Raw genomic sequence first — 16,986 nt, 5'->3', positions numbered from 1 at the left:
AAGCAGGGATTTGAACTTGGATATCCCATTTCTGACAAGAATGTCCTAGCCACTGAACTATAGAATCTTACTCTCTCTTTACCCCCAATATATATTTATTTAATTATTTTATGAACAGTGGAATAGTTTCAACAGAAGAGATTGCAAAAGACCCATGTTAGAACATCCCCTAGCCCGGCCGTTAGGGTACTTACCTAAGCACTGAGGAAATCCAAGTTCAAGTCCTTGCCTCCCATTAGGCAGAAGGGGGATTGAATCCTCCTACATCCAGGGTGACTATCCTACCTACTAGGCTCTAGTTTGGAAGGGAGACAGCTGTTGCTGCCTCTTCAATTCTGTGTAGGTTTAGGTGTACTCTGAGAATGCACATCTGATTGGGCCTTACATGGAATTACCTTCTCTGAGGACCCCATTGTAACAATCTTGAGGGTTCATTAAAGAATAAACTGTTGAATGAGTAAGGAATAGAACTTCAATGACACAAAGGGGAGTGACTCCCAAGTGTGCAGCTGGTAGTAGCCATGTTAGATCTGATAAAGGGCACATCGCCCAATTCACACAACACTGTCCCATACTAGGGAGCGTCTCTAAATCACAATCCTCTACAAGCATATTTCTACACCACAGGAGCTTAGGGAAAAGGGACATAGTCATCTGGGTGCCTAGACTGAGGCTTGGTCTACACTTACCTCGGCGATTTGGCGGCAGTCGACAGGAGTTACGCAAAGAACTTGCGTATCTCCTGTCGACTTCTGTGCTTCTCTTCTGTGCGCCATCTTCACTGCACTGCGCCAATTGGAACTGTGTTCCCATCGACACAGCCCTATGCCACTTGCGGGGGTGGATTAATAGCATCGACTTCTGGATCGACTGAGCAGGTCTTCACTGACCGCTCAGTCAATCCAGATAAGCCGATCTGACAGCGGCGACTTTGTCGCCGTCAGTGTAGACATAGCCTCAGGCAACTGTGTGCATGCTCACTGTCAGAGACTCAGATGCCTGGTGATTTGTGAGTGACAACTGAGAAGGGGTTTTGAGCTTCTTGGTGCCTAAATGTTTGACTTAGATACCTAAGCCTTTTGTGAATCTAGCCAAAGTCCCTTGTAGATGTAACATGCTGTGTAAGTAAGTATTGTTAATATTCTATTATTTAAACATTTGTATTTAAGAAAAACTTAGATTTTCCTATAGAAACCCATCCTAACCCTGGACATATTCACTTATAAAACTAGTGCCAGTAAAGGACTGCCCATAAAAAAACAAGGGAAAGCAGATGATGAAGCCCTAGACAAATATGAGTTACTCTAATTACAATTAGGGCCTGATCCAAAATCCATTCAGATCCATGGAAGTCTTTCCATTGACTTCAGTGGCCTTTAAATCAGACCCTTAATGAGAAGCTAAGTGCTAGCATCAGTCACAATTGTGGATGAATAGGAAAATCAGTTGGTTAAGCAGATTAATCAAGAAGCAACATTTAAATAATTTGTCTGCATCATTATGGAGATTTTGACAATGTCAAAGAATTTGGTAAATAACATTTTGTTGAGTCACGTTCCTGTGTTGACAAAGCAGTTCTGATTATCATCCAAAGCTTTCTCAAAATGAAACAATAGTTTCATCTCCCGCCACACATATTAAGTGTAGCAAAAAGAGTACTTATCCTGGAAATGTGTTGAAATTGTTCATTGTATACAATTACTGAAAACACTGCAGCCAATGACTATAAGATTACAGAGAAGACAGTGAACTATCTTGTTTGCATCATCTTGGTGTCCAGCCACTAAAAGGAACAATGCCAATGTGTTTTTCTTTGTTTTTATATTAACCAATCTAAACAAAATAATTTTCTGATAGAGTACCCTTAGACAATATGCTTTGAATTCTTAAATTTTTTAAAATATTCATTTCAAATATTAAAGTTTTTCTACTCCCCTATTTGTTTATAGGGGTCCTTTCAGTTAGTCAATTTCCCCCTTGGAAACTCGGCAGGAGGAACAGTTAAATTGACTCTACATAAAGTGCTGTCAAATGCACAGAGAAAACAAAATAAATAGGGAAATACATAATTTTTCAGATGCAGTTATCTCAGGTGTTATTTGTAGTAACAAGGCAAGATTTCAAACAGTGACTAATGTTTTTAAATGCCTAAATTTTGACACTTTTTAGTCCTCTTCTGCCTTTACTACTCTCTTGCCTCCTCCTCTCGTATATCTTTTTTCACCCAGTCTTTGCAGAATGCTACTGCCATCATTCACCTCTCCTTCTGATCACATCTCACCTATCATTCAATTTTTTCACTACTTTACATTCTTCTTTGGGTATAAAGTTCAAGTTTATACTCTTCATCTTCAATAAAATGTCATGCCAGCCTATATACTTGTTTGTTCCTCACCTCAACCTCTCTTTTTGGTTAAGATTAAAGCAAGTCTCCTTCTAACAGCAATTATAGCAGTTTAGGTACATTAATAAAATGAAATGTGTAATTGTTCTAGTGTATGTTTCTACTGTTTGTCTAAAACACATCTTAGTGTGTAGATCAGGTTGCCTAACTATTGCTCTACTATCATAGACTTAAGTGACAACTTCACTGAACAATTTTACTACTCAAACAGCCCCTCTTACATTAATGGGATTCTTTATGGTGTAAAGTGCTATTCAACTCAAATAAAGGTATCAGAATCTGAATCATTGTGATTACCTTTGATCAAGACCATGTTATCTGATATAGCAGTTGTATTTTTACTACAGCTTGTATTACTGTAGTGCCTAGGAGTTGTAATGATGGACCAGGACCCCATTGTGCTTGGTGGTGTACAAACACAAAATGAAAAGACAGTCCCTGCCCCAAAGAGCTTACAGTCTAAGTATAAGACAAGAGACAACAGATGAATACAGATGAATGACTGATGGTGAAGTACAAGGAAAGGATAAGACAATATTGGTCAGCATGACAGCCAGTGGTCTCAGTACACTAGCTGCCTAATCGTGGTCATGTATTTTTGCAGGACTCACAGCAAAGGAGAGTTTTAAAGGGAGGAGAGATTTGAAGGAAAGTAATGAGTTTTGTGGCTGTTTATGGGGAACTCCTTCCATGCATATATTTGCTTGAGTGTTTAATTAATGATAATGGACACATTATTAACTCTATATTATTCTGAAATACTTGGATGTAGTGCCATAGATGTGCATGGTGCTTTAAAGAGAGTGTAAATTCTGACAAATCCTTTACTATGTAACTTGAGTATGGCAGTCAGGACATAGGATGCTCAGATGCTATGGTGATGGCTGTCAACATAACAACCTCCATGGATGAATGTCTAGTTGGAGGAAATTTAGTAAATGAAGAAGGAAGAAAGTAGTGCATAAATTTTATTTATGGCACAGTACATATCATTTTAGTTCCCAGCTTCCCAAGATGTGTTCATTTTTATTGTATTATAACTTTTAGAAATGCATGAATTTATTTGTATTCTAGTGGACACAGCAGTCAGCTTCAATATTTTGCAAGGTGTGCACTTTTTGCTTTAGTGACTCTGACAGTGAAGATTCAGTACTAGAACTCTGGTAAATAGGTGAACTCTAGCTTTCCTATTTTCTTCCCCTGCACAAGTCCTTTAGGGTAAAGAATTAGAATATTTGCTAGTAAATCTAAATGCAGAGAAAACTTGTGGGAAGATAGGACTCAATATCCAAATTAGAAGGGAAGGGCCAACACCTTGCTTTGGAGGATTTTTGTTCTGTTTGTTTCACCTATGGTAAATTATTTTTGATTTAAGCTGAATACAGACTTGTTCCTGCTGTAAAATCCTGGGTGATTACTGCTTTATCTTGCTGAATCACTACATCAGTTTATAATTGCTTTAGAAATTTATTCTCAATCATTAATGCTTAGGAACATAAGGTAGAGCTGGTTAAAAGTTTCCATCTAAATCATTTTTCAGTAGGAAATAACTTTTCTCAGTTAAATGGAAACTTTTGCCAAAAAAATTGTCAAAAATATTCAGGCTTTCAGTTTGATAAAAGCCCAAAGAATTTTGAAGAAAAATTGATAAAAATGAAGAAAACAAATGTTTTCAGAAAAAATTTTCATGGGAAAAATTCATTTCCTGAAAAGCTTCAACATAGGACTTGACCCTGTGCTCACATCAGCTGTAAAATGATGCTACACTAGTATAAGTGAAAAGAGAATCAGGCCCTTAATCTACACTGTTGCAAAAGGATGAATTGTAGGACAAACTGAAGAAAGAATTTACATGCATGGCTCAGGAATGTTTTATTCTAGCTGACAAGCTAGACCTGTCAGATGCAACCACATTCCACTGTGATAAGCTACGAATTAATTTCATTTCCTAAACACTGATTATTATTCGAACGCTGTTATTTTGTTGTTATTAACACATGGCTTCATATGGATGATTTCAGTGAAGTTAAAAATTCATGGATAGATGAACTGCAGAACATTTTTTGTACCTTAGTTGCCCTTTAATTCCATGTGAAGAAGGAATCAGATGCAGCAACCAAAATCCCTGTCCTCAGGCTACCTCCCAACGATCATTGTTTTCTGGTTGGAAAGCCCTAACAATAATATTGTATATTTCTGTTTGCTCAGACAGTACTTTTTTTGATGGAAGTGCATATTTTTCAGAATTTTGTGCAATCGTATTGAGTGCTCTCTTCAGGCAAGAATTAATATTTACTGTTCTCTAGCAGTATCTTCTTTGCTTGATTGTAGTTAAACAATGTCTTCTCTCTTCTTTCAAATTGTCTATGTGATTCTTAGACAGAGGTCTTCTTTTATGTAACACTTATAGTTTCATTATTCATAGCAACAGCCCTGCTCCTGACATGGTGAATCAGATAATGAGCAGGCAGTTAAGCAGGCTGAGGCAACACCATTTAGAATGATACTGAAAGTGCGTTTTGGCATATTTACTGAAAGTGCATTTTGGTATATTTTTCCAGGATGATGACAGGTATAAACATCAAATGCTCAAGCTTCAAGCTGGAAAAAGCTGGTATTACTTATTAGGGCCAGATCTTGCAAAGTACTGAGCATTGTCACAGCAATAGAATTACCTCATGTGGCCTACTTCAAGGAGATATTAGCAGCTATAAGGCCTAAGAATTGTTACTCTAAAATTTTTGGGGGAAAGCCTAAAGATCATTTCAACAAAGTTAGCAAAGGAGACATCCCAGTGCTTTCTGGAATCTATTGTACTTTATTCTCAAAAATAAGCTTCAAGTCTATATGTTTCCAAACATTGTATGTTTAGGCAGGATTCCCTTGTTTTCAACTGAAAAGTTGTTTGGGTTAAAAGAGCTACTGTGCAGCTGGATATATGAGGCACCATAGGCCTCCACAAGTTTCCCTTCATGTTGCTTTGGGGATGCCAACCTCAAGGAATGTTAAGGAAATGAGGTAGAGCCAGCCCGCCAAAATCCTGTTGTTCTCCAATACGTGCTCTGGATGAAGAAGCAATTAAATGCAGTGGGGAGATTTGACTGTAAGAACTTTTCCCAAGGGAAACTGAAGCTTCTGCCCCTTTCATCCAGATTGGAATCTGCCAACTACCCCAGAACTGGACCTCAACTGACCTGGGAAGTGATGCAGCAGGCTACTTCACCATTGATAGCTGCTGATAACAACAATAGAGTTGCTGATAATCAAGCTGGTTGAGTAAAACTCATCATTGACAGAGAGTGGACTGGATGATGATATCCCTTCCACTACCAGCCAAACCAGTGATGCTAACTTTAGTGATTCTCACAGGACCAGTAAAAATCTACATAGCATTCAGTGAAGAAACTGTGGATACAGAGCAAAAGGCAGCCAGCTGATGTGGAGACAAAAGATGACATCCTGTTGACTATATACGGTTGAAAGAGAAAATAACATATCCTTGTTGACAAAGATGAAAATGTTAAGCAGGAAGTACATGAAGAAATTCAAGGACCAGAGAGAAGAAGTTGAAGAATTCTCCCCTCCCCCCCCCATTAACTTAATTCAATGAGAGACTTGTAGCTAGGTTAAGGACATTATTATCCTGGATATTTATCAGACTAAACTTTGCTTGTCTTTTGCAGAAGAATGCAATCCCATAGAATGTGGTTTTTCAACTGAATTTGCTGTACGGTGCCTCTACTCCACATGAACAGGTATGCACTGTGGAAGTGTTTCTCCCCTTTGAAACTTGATTGATTAGGGGTTGGGAAAAGGGCTGTGCCTCAAAGCCCTGGTTGACTAGAGAATTGGGATGAAATCTCACTGCTAACTTCCTGCTACCAGTCTGCTTCTCATTGGAGGAGAGGAATGCTGTCCCAGCACAGGAGCTAACCCTACACAAGTAGGAACAGTGGATTGGTTGTAGATTACATCATTGCCTCTGGGCCTACTGGCTTGCACAGGGATGGTGCCTAGAAGAAAGTCCATGGGCTTAAGCAGTGAGAAAATGTTGCTGCTGGAGAGATCAGGCCCAAAGGCAGCCTAAACCCAGGGCTATGGGATTAGCCCAAGGACCAGGCTGGGTGCACAGAGGTGATGCCCCAGACACAGGAGAGGAAGCCTTTACCAGCACGGTGACCATAGGAGATGGACATCTGATGACTCGGACTAGGATCACCACTCCAAGACTGAACCAAATTCAAGGATCAGTGATTGATCCAAGGACAGAAAGGTGCCTTCTTTTGTTACTAAGACTGTAAGGAAGCCTGTATTCTCTGTCAGCTAATACAGTATTGTCCCTTTTTCCAGTATCAGTGTCCCATTCTGACACCAGCATCACCCCTCTGCTGAGTGATAACAGATGTGAGGAATGGTCTAGGTATGCTTAATCTTGCCTCGGCAGGGAGAGTGGACTAGAAGACCTCTTGAGGTTTCTTCATGTTCTGTGTTTCTATGAATAGGGCCTTGCAGGTTGACTTCCCAATGAAGGAAAAAAATCAGTGATGCAGATTGTGGGTTGTGACACTGGCTGGATTTTGAGGGGCGGGGGTGTGATATTTATTATATTTTTTAACATCAATACATCAGAATCATAATAATTCATGTGAGATATGCCATGTCAGGAACCGTTAGAAAGGCTATAATGTGGTAAGTAAGATGATAATGTTTATGTTCATGTGTTATGTGTGTAATGGAAGTTATGGATATGTTAGTGTCTGTACTTCATATTGTACTGTGTTTCTGGGCGACACCCCAGACAGGATGGCTGCCGCACTAGCCTGCTTAATGGCTGCTGCTCTAGCCTGCTTAATGGCCCATTAAAGAAATTCACAGGTACAATGGGCCCAGGGGGAGAAGCCAGGGGTATACCTGATGAGTCACCAGGACTTACTCCTCTGACCCTGGACTCCATCTTATTCCTGTAAATTTCCACAAGCAGCATGGCAAAGGCCAAAGGACATAAAAGGCAGCTGCCCCACATCCATTTTGTCTTCAGTCCTCAATCACCAGTCACCAGTCTTCAGTCATCTTCAGCTTTCAGCCACCTACCTACCTCTGGATCAACTCATCCACCCAATGTTGGTGCACAGTTCAATTTCTTGATGTTAGTAAATTTCAGTTATTCTTAATATTAAAAAGTTTCTATAAGCGTAGAGGAAACGGATATATTTTTATTTGCTTATATATGGCATGAATAAATACAGATTTATAGATCCAAGCATGCAAATTTATCGTCTTAAACAGGGATAAATCATGTGTGCAAATCGTGCATCAAAGCCGTGAAATGGGCTACAAATAAAAATAAAGAAAAAGGTATTCAAAAGTTTAACACACAAGGAGGGGGGGCGCCAAAGACGCTAATCATCTGGGGCGCTCTTTGGTCTAGGGCTAGCCCTGTGCACATTAATGCCAGCTGGGCAAGCAGTGGGCAGCAAAATTACCAGCTTTAAGCACAGCAGTACAAGCAGGAGGTGTAGTTGCAGCCTACTATGAACATCAGAAACATATCACCGCCAGCAGGAGGCACATTTGGAAGCACATCATCACCAGCAAGAGATGCACTTGGCAGTTCAGCACCAGCAGCAAGAAACACCGTAACACCAGATGGAGTCACAGTGGGTCAGCTCAGCAGTACCAATCTGAAGCACAGCAACACCAATAGAAGGCACAGTTAGCAGTCTAGCATCAGCAACAGGGAGCCCAGCCATAAATCCAAGAGCATCCTACAGCATATCCCATAACTATTTTGGGATGAGGTTCTCAGACCAGCAGAATTTGACGTAGTTAGCCTCACCCTCACCAACGTGGCCTTCTTGAGCACATTTGAAAAGGTCAAAGACAAAAGTTACAAATACATTTGTAGATACTAGGGACAAAGAGTGGGACAGACTCCTACTCTACCTCTTCTCGGTGCTCCAGGAGATACCACAGGCCTCCACAGGATTTTTGCCTTTCAAGTCACTATATGGGACAATTACCCATCCTAGAACTCATCAGGGAAACCTGGTATAGTGAACCCCCACAAGCTAGGATTGTGTTCTAATATTTTCTCCTTAGGAGGGAATGGTTGTGTACAGGAAAATATTTTACCTAACAGAATTTGGCTTAAGTCTTGTAGGCTCTGACGTGCCATTACAACAAAGGAGAAAAACTAACTCTTCTGTCTGTCTTTCTTTCTTTCTTTCTCCCAAACTTTCTCTGAAGACTTAGATAAAGCTGAAGACTTAGATAAAGCTGGAGTTCTTAACAGGATGGGTGATTGCAAGAAATATTGTCGTACTGCAGATAACTAAGGGCTATTAATGACATAATTCATGCAGGTGAAACAAACAAGAAAAGCCGTTCCACTTCAATATTAATTAATATTTTACTATACATTAAGATCTACCCAATGAACCCCATTAATGAATGATTTATACTCCATGTAAATTCCATTTTCATGTTATTTATATGGGGAATAAAGGAAATTGCCTATGCTTTTATTAGGCAAAATTATTATTTATGAAGAAAAATTGGTTTGTGGGTAACCTGAGAATTATTGGTACATATTTATAGAATCATAGAAGTGTAGAACTGGAAGGGACATAGAGAGGTCTTCTAATCCAGTTTGCTGCATTCAAGGCAGGACTATGTAATAACTAGTCCATTCCTGACAGATGTTTGTCTAACCTGTTCTTAAAAACTTCCAATGATGGAAATTCCATCACCTCCCTAAACAATTTGTTTCAGTTCCTAGCTACCCTGAAAGTTAGGAAGATTTTCCTAATGTTCAATTGCAATGAGTGAGTTTGCTGCCTGAGCACTGCCTCATGCATGAACATGGTGTTGCTAAGTTCTTCCACTTTAGCACCCCCTATTGTCTGCTGATGTGTCTTTGCAGCAGACTGACTCTTCTGAGGCTCAGACCTCCAGCCAGGTCACCTTTCAAATTCAGTCTCTTTCAGGGATAACAAAAGTCCAACTGAAAGTCCCAATAAACATCCAAACAAATGGTTCTTCTACCCCTTTTGTGTTACATTGAAGTTCCCTGCTTTTTACCCCTACTCTCGGGTCCTGTAGCATTCTTCTAGTCTCCATAAACTGAGCACTGACTCCCCAGGTTTTCTTCCTGGGGTTCTTTTCCTCATAGTAGATTTCCCACTGTCTCCCTTCTCTGGGTATCCAGCAGCTCCTCCAAGGAACATCCCTGCTTCTTATAGACCTACCTCTGGGCCTAACCTGCTCCCTGTTCTTTCTATCACAGCCTCCTCCCTCCAAACTGTTCTTTTTCAAGCCTTTTAGGAGGCCCAGATGTTCACCATGCTAACAGTTGACCCATTAATCCCACCTAGGAGACAGTAAATTAAAGCACAGATGGGGCTGCCCCCATTTCCCTTTAGAGATACCAATTACCATGTGAAAATATTCATGGGTCAAACTGAAAACTGGGTGGAGAATGAATTGCTGTGAAATGGGAGACCTGGTACAAACTTAAACTGTTTTTGTTTTGTTTGTTTAATGGAAAAAATGTAGAAGTACATGTTTAATAGTTGGAGGAACAAATCAGAATAGCCTCAAGCAAGACTAATCTGCACAGTTAACATTTACAGTATGCAGCAGAGTATTCAAGCTGACGTTGATCTTGGCAGCACAACAAAGATAGAATTTTCACAAGGGTGAACATGTCTTAAAGAATCTCTTCAGTTTTCTTGAGCACATTTATGACTTCTTTAAATATTAGGTATGCTTACTTCTCCTACCCCTATCCTTTGAAACATAGAGTTCTGGTCAATGCAAAGAATGGCTTATTCTCTGCTAAAACCAAAGTTTATTTTATGAACTCTCATAGCATATAGGAACAATAATACAGCATACAATCATAATCCAAACCCTTGTCATCTTTTAAGCAGTCAACTGTTCAATAGAGGGACACTTCTGAAAATATATCAGAAAGGCTTTTTCACATCCATAGGGCTGGTGGATATTTTTTTCTAACAGGAAGACAAGGACCACAATAGGAGTATGAGTCTGTGTTCAGGTAACTACTCACAAAAATATATTTGCTCATGCACAACAATGATTTATGGGCATCATCTTAGTGCTCTCTTTACAGCAATTTCAAGGTCCTCTTTATCTTGATCTTCAAGTCCTTTAATTGGCTGGGAACCGACTATTTCGGAAACCACTTCTCTCTTCATGAACAAGGGCCAACTATGCTCCTCAGAGATGCTAAAGGTGACATTGGCTAGCATAAAACTCATAAATGCAGAGAACTGGGCCATCCCAGCAATTTTCCATGGCTCTCAAACTCCTTCCAGTGAGACATTCAAATAACCAGTGCTCACCACAGTAAAGTCAACATTTAAGAACCATCTGTTAACATTAACTTTCCAACAAAAACTTCACTGACGGGTGTATATCCACAATTCCTCCCTCCCACTGTCACATACACAAGTTGTCCCCCACCCAGCCCTGCCCAAAAACCCACTGCAGATTTATCTTTTTTTTTTACAACACATAAAATTCCTTTGCAAGACATGGGGCAAATACAAGAAGATTGTTGTCTTCCAAACTAACTGTTTGCTTTTTGCAATTTTGGCTACAGTTAGTGATAAGATGTTATAAATACTCATGTAGATAAATTAGGGAGATAAGATAAGATATGGAACAAATCATGAGCTCTTTGGGGCAGGGACCATCTTTTTGTTTTGCTTGTACAACACCTAACTCAATGGGGTTCGGGTCTACAACTGGGGATCCTAGGCAGCACTGCAGTACAAATAACTATATATCTCTCAACCTGACATGGTCCAAATTTGGGACACCTTGTCTGACAAAGATTCAAAATAAGGTACACACACAAAATTCATGTAGTCAACTTAAAATGATGCGAGTCCTGTGTATCTAAAATGCAACCAAAAATCCACTAGTAAATAACTCTGTAATCTCAGTTTCATGGTTCTCTATTTCTAATGTAAGTAACTTTCATCAGTAAAAGTGAGGAAACACCAATTCTGTGTGGAACATAAGTAACTTTGAACTTCAATTGAATGAAGAGGTATGGTAGAATACATAATAGTGTAGGAAAAGGCTTTCTCAGCAGGAGTTTGTGATTAGTCAGGTCAAACTCATGTCAATAATTCCACACCATACTGTCATGCATTTTGTATATGCCACTTATATTGTACAAATATATTTGTTCTGTCTTTTATATCCATCCACCTGTAAAGGCAGTTGGTGCCTTTGTAACCATTAGTCAAAATGAACACGCCCAAAATAGAAAAACGATACAAAAATATTTATAACACTTCTGAAAAATAGCTTTTTTAACATAATAAATATGTTTGATATCTTGGGATTTTCCAGAGCTATAAATAAATAGTGTCTGATCTGAAAGCTTGGAATCTCCTATTCCCCGTTACTAGTGTTACAGGAGTGTGACATGGGGGTTCACCACCTTGTGGCTGGGCATGATATAACAGCTCTTTCTTCTCTAGCATCTCTCTCCCCGCCAACAGACACTCAAGTCCCACAGAGGTCTCTCTTATTGCAACTTAGCCCTCTGGCCAGGTCACATTTTCATATTCCCCCCGGATAAGAAAGGCCAACCAGTGTCCTTACATCTGGTTCTTGATCCCAACTCACAGCCCTGTGGTTCTTGGACCCTTTTCTTAAGGTTTTCAATCATCTATATACCTTTATGTCAAGGGGCTCTATGCCACCTTCCCAATAGCTTGCAGGGAAACCCATACACCTTTTCTACACAGGGATTCTACAATGAGCAGCCAAGGTCTGCTGTGTCAGATACTTTGCCAGTGCCTCCCTGATCGCCTTCCTACAATTAGCTTTTCTTCAAGCCTTTTTCCCAGCCATTTTCTGAGCTCTTTGTAATGAGCAGCACCTTCCAACATTCATCACACAGGTCCAGTTCAAATCCTTGTGACAGAGTCAGCCACTGGAGGTTGCTCCAATCCTGTGTCTTCCAGGTATTTTTCCCCTTTGGGCTTCCTCTTCGTCCTGCACGAGCCTTCCTGTTTCCCCCAGGTCTCTCTCTTACCATGAGAATAGATTGATTTCACTGGGAGTTACGAGCCTAAATGCTTTTGAGGATCTTGACCTAAATGACTTAGGAGCCTAAGCCCATTGATTTTCAGGAAAGTCTCCTACAGCATCTCTCTAAATATCCATGGGACTTAGGCTACTAAATTACTTAGGTGCTTTTTGAAACTTTTACCCATTGACTAGATTTTTATGCTCAGTTAAATGTAGTCTAGCTATACCAGTGATTTTAGGTTGATGAGATACTAGAAGCACTACACCAAGGTTTTGGATTTCTTACAAATGAATACTATATATACAAAGCATTTATCATCAGATTATAAAAATAAGAGTTTGAGAGATTAATAGTTCAGCGCTATATCTGAAAGTTGAACACATTAAAGTTCAGATCTGAAACTTTGGTTTGGCATAACCACTAGTAAAAATAGCTCCTCTTCCATCTGATGTGCTCCTGTCACCATTATATTAGTCTACAATGTTATTGCTGGGTGCTAGTAAATAGCCTGACACTTCATTTTTAAAAAATCTATTGACATCTATACTGAATTCTGTGCTAAACTTCAATAAGGTTTATAAAGTATTTCTGAAATTCATAATATATGTTTCAAATGCACATGTGCAACATAATGAAACCTATGTAAAAGGAAATAATTCACTACAATACATATATACTAAACACTGTAGCCATAAACCATAACTACATTTACCAAAATATATGTTAATCAAAATATTATACTAGAGGTTCCAAACATGCCGTTATAACTTTGCTTCCTGGATACATTTTAAAACATGCTGTGTTCATATTCATACTGAAGCATTTAAGTTCCAGTTTCTTCAGTAAATAGAACACATATAAGCAGTGGCACAAAGTATGTTAATAGAGAAAGAAACAAATACATTCCTTTTAGAATGTTCTGGCATTAAACAGTCAGTTCTATTGACATCTCTCTCAACTTTCAGGTATCATCATTGGCTTGAAAATTCTTTGGATTCTTCAGGTCAGCTAAAAAACAATGTCAGCTGCTAAAAAAATGGTATAAAATTCTGCTATAAAATTCTTTTTCAACCATTACTCCCCAGAATCTTGTTTTTCACATAGAGATTGATCCAAAGACCACTGATGTCAATGGGAATCTCTCCTTTCATTTAGTAGGCTTGAATCAGGTCTATATTGAAGAATTACTCTTAAGCTCAGTCTACACTAGAAAAGGTTTGCCAATATGTCTATAATGATATAGGTGTACCGGCAAATCCTCCTAGTGTGGATTCAACTTATATCAACAAAAGATTACTCTTGCCAGTATAGCTTATATCAGTTTCCCATGTGAAATAAGCTATACTGGCAAATAGCACTTTTATGAACTATAACTGTGCACACACTAGGGTTTTGGCAGTAAAGAAATGTCATAAAAATGACACCCCTAATCAACATTACTGTAACAGCAAAGATTTCTAGTAGAGACGGGTCCTTGATATCAAACAAGTGATCTATATCCTATGACATGATTAGCTGTTTTTTCTGCTAGCAGTATAAACCCATATGCATTACATTAACTTGTACAATTAATTATAAGCTTTTATATGCTGCATTTCAGTTTTAAAATATATATATTATTGTATAACATACACAACTGCTAACTACTCATCTGTTGCTAGAATCAAGAAGTGTATAATACCTTTATCAATTAGAATATTCTTAACAGATGTTAAAACCAGAGTGTTGATCTAACTATTTTTATGCCAAACCACTCTGGATATAAATATTTTTGTACAAAATAACTTTGATTTTTTTGTAGGTATTTTTTAGGCAGAACGTGGATGAAGTCTACTGGTGATACCACAGAGACAGCACAGAAACAGAAATATCCAGCTGTTTGGCTTGGATACTCTACCAGTTAAATGTCATTAAACCTTCTTCCCCCAAGAATACATAAGGAAAAACAGAGGGAAAACTACAATCTGCTGATTTATTGATTTGGGGCTGGAGAAGATGTTCTCCACTTTGAATTGTGAGCTCAACTGTGAGAAGTAAATGAAAGTTTATAAAGTGTCAAAATAACCAATAACAACAAATGTTGATGGGAAAAGATGCAAAAAGGAGACAGGCTGAATTAGTCCAAATAAAACGGCATACTGATATAGCTCAAGGACTGTGTTAATATCATGTCTGGTAAACAAGAAATGTTTGGGACTAGAAATCAGTGAACCAAAATTGGTGTGTGGAAATTAGGCCTAATTTGTGAACAAAATAATGAAAGGATGGACTATTCCACCCAACATTCCCTTTTGGGGTCCTCACAAAGAGATTTTGGGAGCGGAATCGAAGGGGGACAATTGCTGAAAGAAGGGGAAGGAGCAAGCTTCACCATTCTGGCTGCCATTCCCACCATTTTCTGAAACCCTGAGATTTACTGGAACATCATTCAGCATTTGTCACCCTGAAACAAGAAATCCTGACCAGGCTGGACTGGAGAGAGGGACTCAGTTGATATTGTAACCTCCACTGATTCCAGCTCAATCCCAAACACCACCTAGGATGTGAGACTTTGTCTCATACTCACACACACACACTGTGTTCTCTTCCTTCCCTGCCTTATTTCTATTCTTTTTTTTCCCTATTTCTCTCCTTTTGCCATTTTTTAATAAAAAGTCTGGCTTAGCGAGTCAAAGGGAGACAAGGCCCCTCTCTGTCCGTTTCTGAAGGAGGCCACACCCCCTCACTACATGTGTTTGGGGTTTTTTGCCTTCTAGGAAATGGGATTTAACTTCATCAACACAAACAATGACAACTCATACTAGAATGGCTGGAGCTAAATAGCTGCTTTTCTCTCCCCCAAAAGAACAGTTATTTAAAATACCATGTAAGAGACTGTTAAACAAGGAGAGGTTCTTTCTAAAGATTTTCTTCAGCTAAAGGGAAATGGAACAAGGAATGTTGTTGTTAAAATGAAAGCCCTACTTAATGCTTTATATTTTAAATGCTTTAACTGTGTTTCTGAGGAATTTGGGGGAACGAGGGGAGTCAGGGTATCAGAGATAGGAAGAGGAGTTAGGATGGGTGCTTTGCATAGAGAGCAGGGGACAGATGGGATGCCAGAAATGGAGGACAAGGGGAGCTACTGAGACTTGACAGGGGAGGGCGGCAGCCAGCTCCAGGCTAGGAAGGGGGGTCCATGTGGTTTGTGTCTCTTGCCATGGGTAGCTGCACCCAGCCTCTGAGGGCACTAAGGCTGCTAGAGAAAGATCCTTTTATCACATTCAGTGGTCCCAATTCCCTCCTTTGTCTCCTGCCCTCAGCAGTACATTGCACACCATTTAATGGCTGTTTCTTGCCTACCAATGGAAACAGTAACAAAGCTTTGTCATCTGCACCAGTGCTATTGCCTGCAGGAGACAACAGTTACACTAATCTGTTAATATTCATTATATTTTATCAGTCTTGCATTTGCTCATTTATTAATCACATGCATTTATACAAAATGAATTCAGAAGAGTGCTGCTCGCTTTGAAATCACATATTTCAATAATTCATGTCTGACAAAAAAGAAACATTAAAATATTGTTTGTTTGAAAACCGTGTCAGTGTGTGTAATATGATTCAAGGATTTCCATTATACTGTAAGTGTACAGTTTTGTATGAAATAGGTCATATTCACACCCATTGGCACAGGAATTTATTTTAAAAATCCTGCAGAAATTATATATAAATATTAAAATATACATAAATCTCCAACACTGTTAATTTATATTAAAGATAACTAAGATTACAAATAATGCTAATTTTAAAAAATGTACCACCTGACACTCTATCAATAATACTGTGCTAAATAAAAGCTACTAAAATATAAAATAAATATAAACAAAAAAGAAAAGGAAAGTTTTAAAAAAAAGATTTGACAAGGTAAGAAAACTGTTTCTGTGCTTGTTTCATTTAAATTAAGATGTTTAAAAGCAGTGTTCTATTTCTGCATGTAAAGTTTCAAACTGGTATTAAGTCAATGGTCAGTTGTAAACTTTTGAAAGAATAACAATAATGTTTTGTTCAGAGTTATGAACATTTCAGACTTACAAACAACTTCCATTCCCGAGGTGTTTGTAACTCTGAGCTTCTACAGTAACAATATTATTCAAATCCAAATAGAGGAGATCATTACTGTCAAGGTCCAGTGACTCCAAACTAGCTTACTATTGCATATTTTGTCTACCCAGCAGGTATTTTACCTAATCTAATTTGCCTTTATCTAATATTAGTACTCCATCAGCAATTGAAGACACACTTCTAGTTCTAATTCTAATTCCTAAGTAAATTATACACCTTACTTTTTTTCGCCATAAAATCAGAAGGACGCTAAAGGGCTTATCAAGGTTGATTGTCAAAGGTTAAAACTACATTAAAACTACAATTTCAGGAAAGATGGTAAAATAACCATTTTAATGCTAATTTTATACCTAATTGCAGTGTGACCTCTATCTCAGTCATTTTTGTGATTAATTTTATTAAG

The 16,986-nt window shown here is 38.7% G+C and overlaps 1 long non-coding RNA gene across 1 annotated transcript in view; it reads left to right on the top strand.

Moving 5' to 3' along the window:
• The window catches only part of LOC137150817 (uncharacterized), a 34,102-nt gene extending 19,517 nt beyond the window's left edge, over positions 1 to 14,585 (top strand). The window contains exon 3 of the long non-coding RNA XR_010919072.1: positions 14,281 to 14,585. This is a non-coding gene — a long non-coding RNA (uncharacterized lncRNA). The remainder of the gene's footprint in view (positions 1 to 14,280) is intronic.
• The last annotated feature ends 2,401 nt before the right edge of the window (positions 14,586 to 16,986 follow it).

The sequence above is a fragment of the Emydura macquarii genome, unplaced genomic scaffold (assembly GCF_026122565.2).
Source record: "Emydura macquarii macquarii isolate MOO-44397 ecotype Brisbane River unplaced genomic scaffold, CSIRO-AGI_Emac_v2 contig_1027, whole genome shotgun sequence".
Taxonomy (NCBI): Eukaryota; Metazoa; Chordata; order Testudines; family Chelidae; genus Emydura; species Emydura macquarii.
The sequence above is the reverse complement of the archived record's forward strand: the minus strand, read 5'-3'. Positions and strand labels throughout refer to the sequence as shown.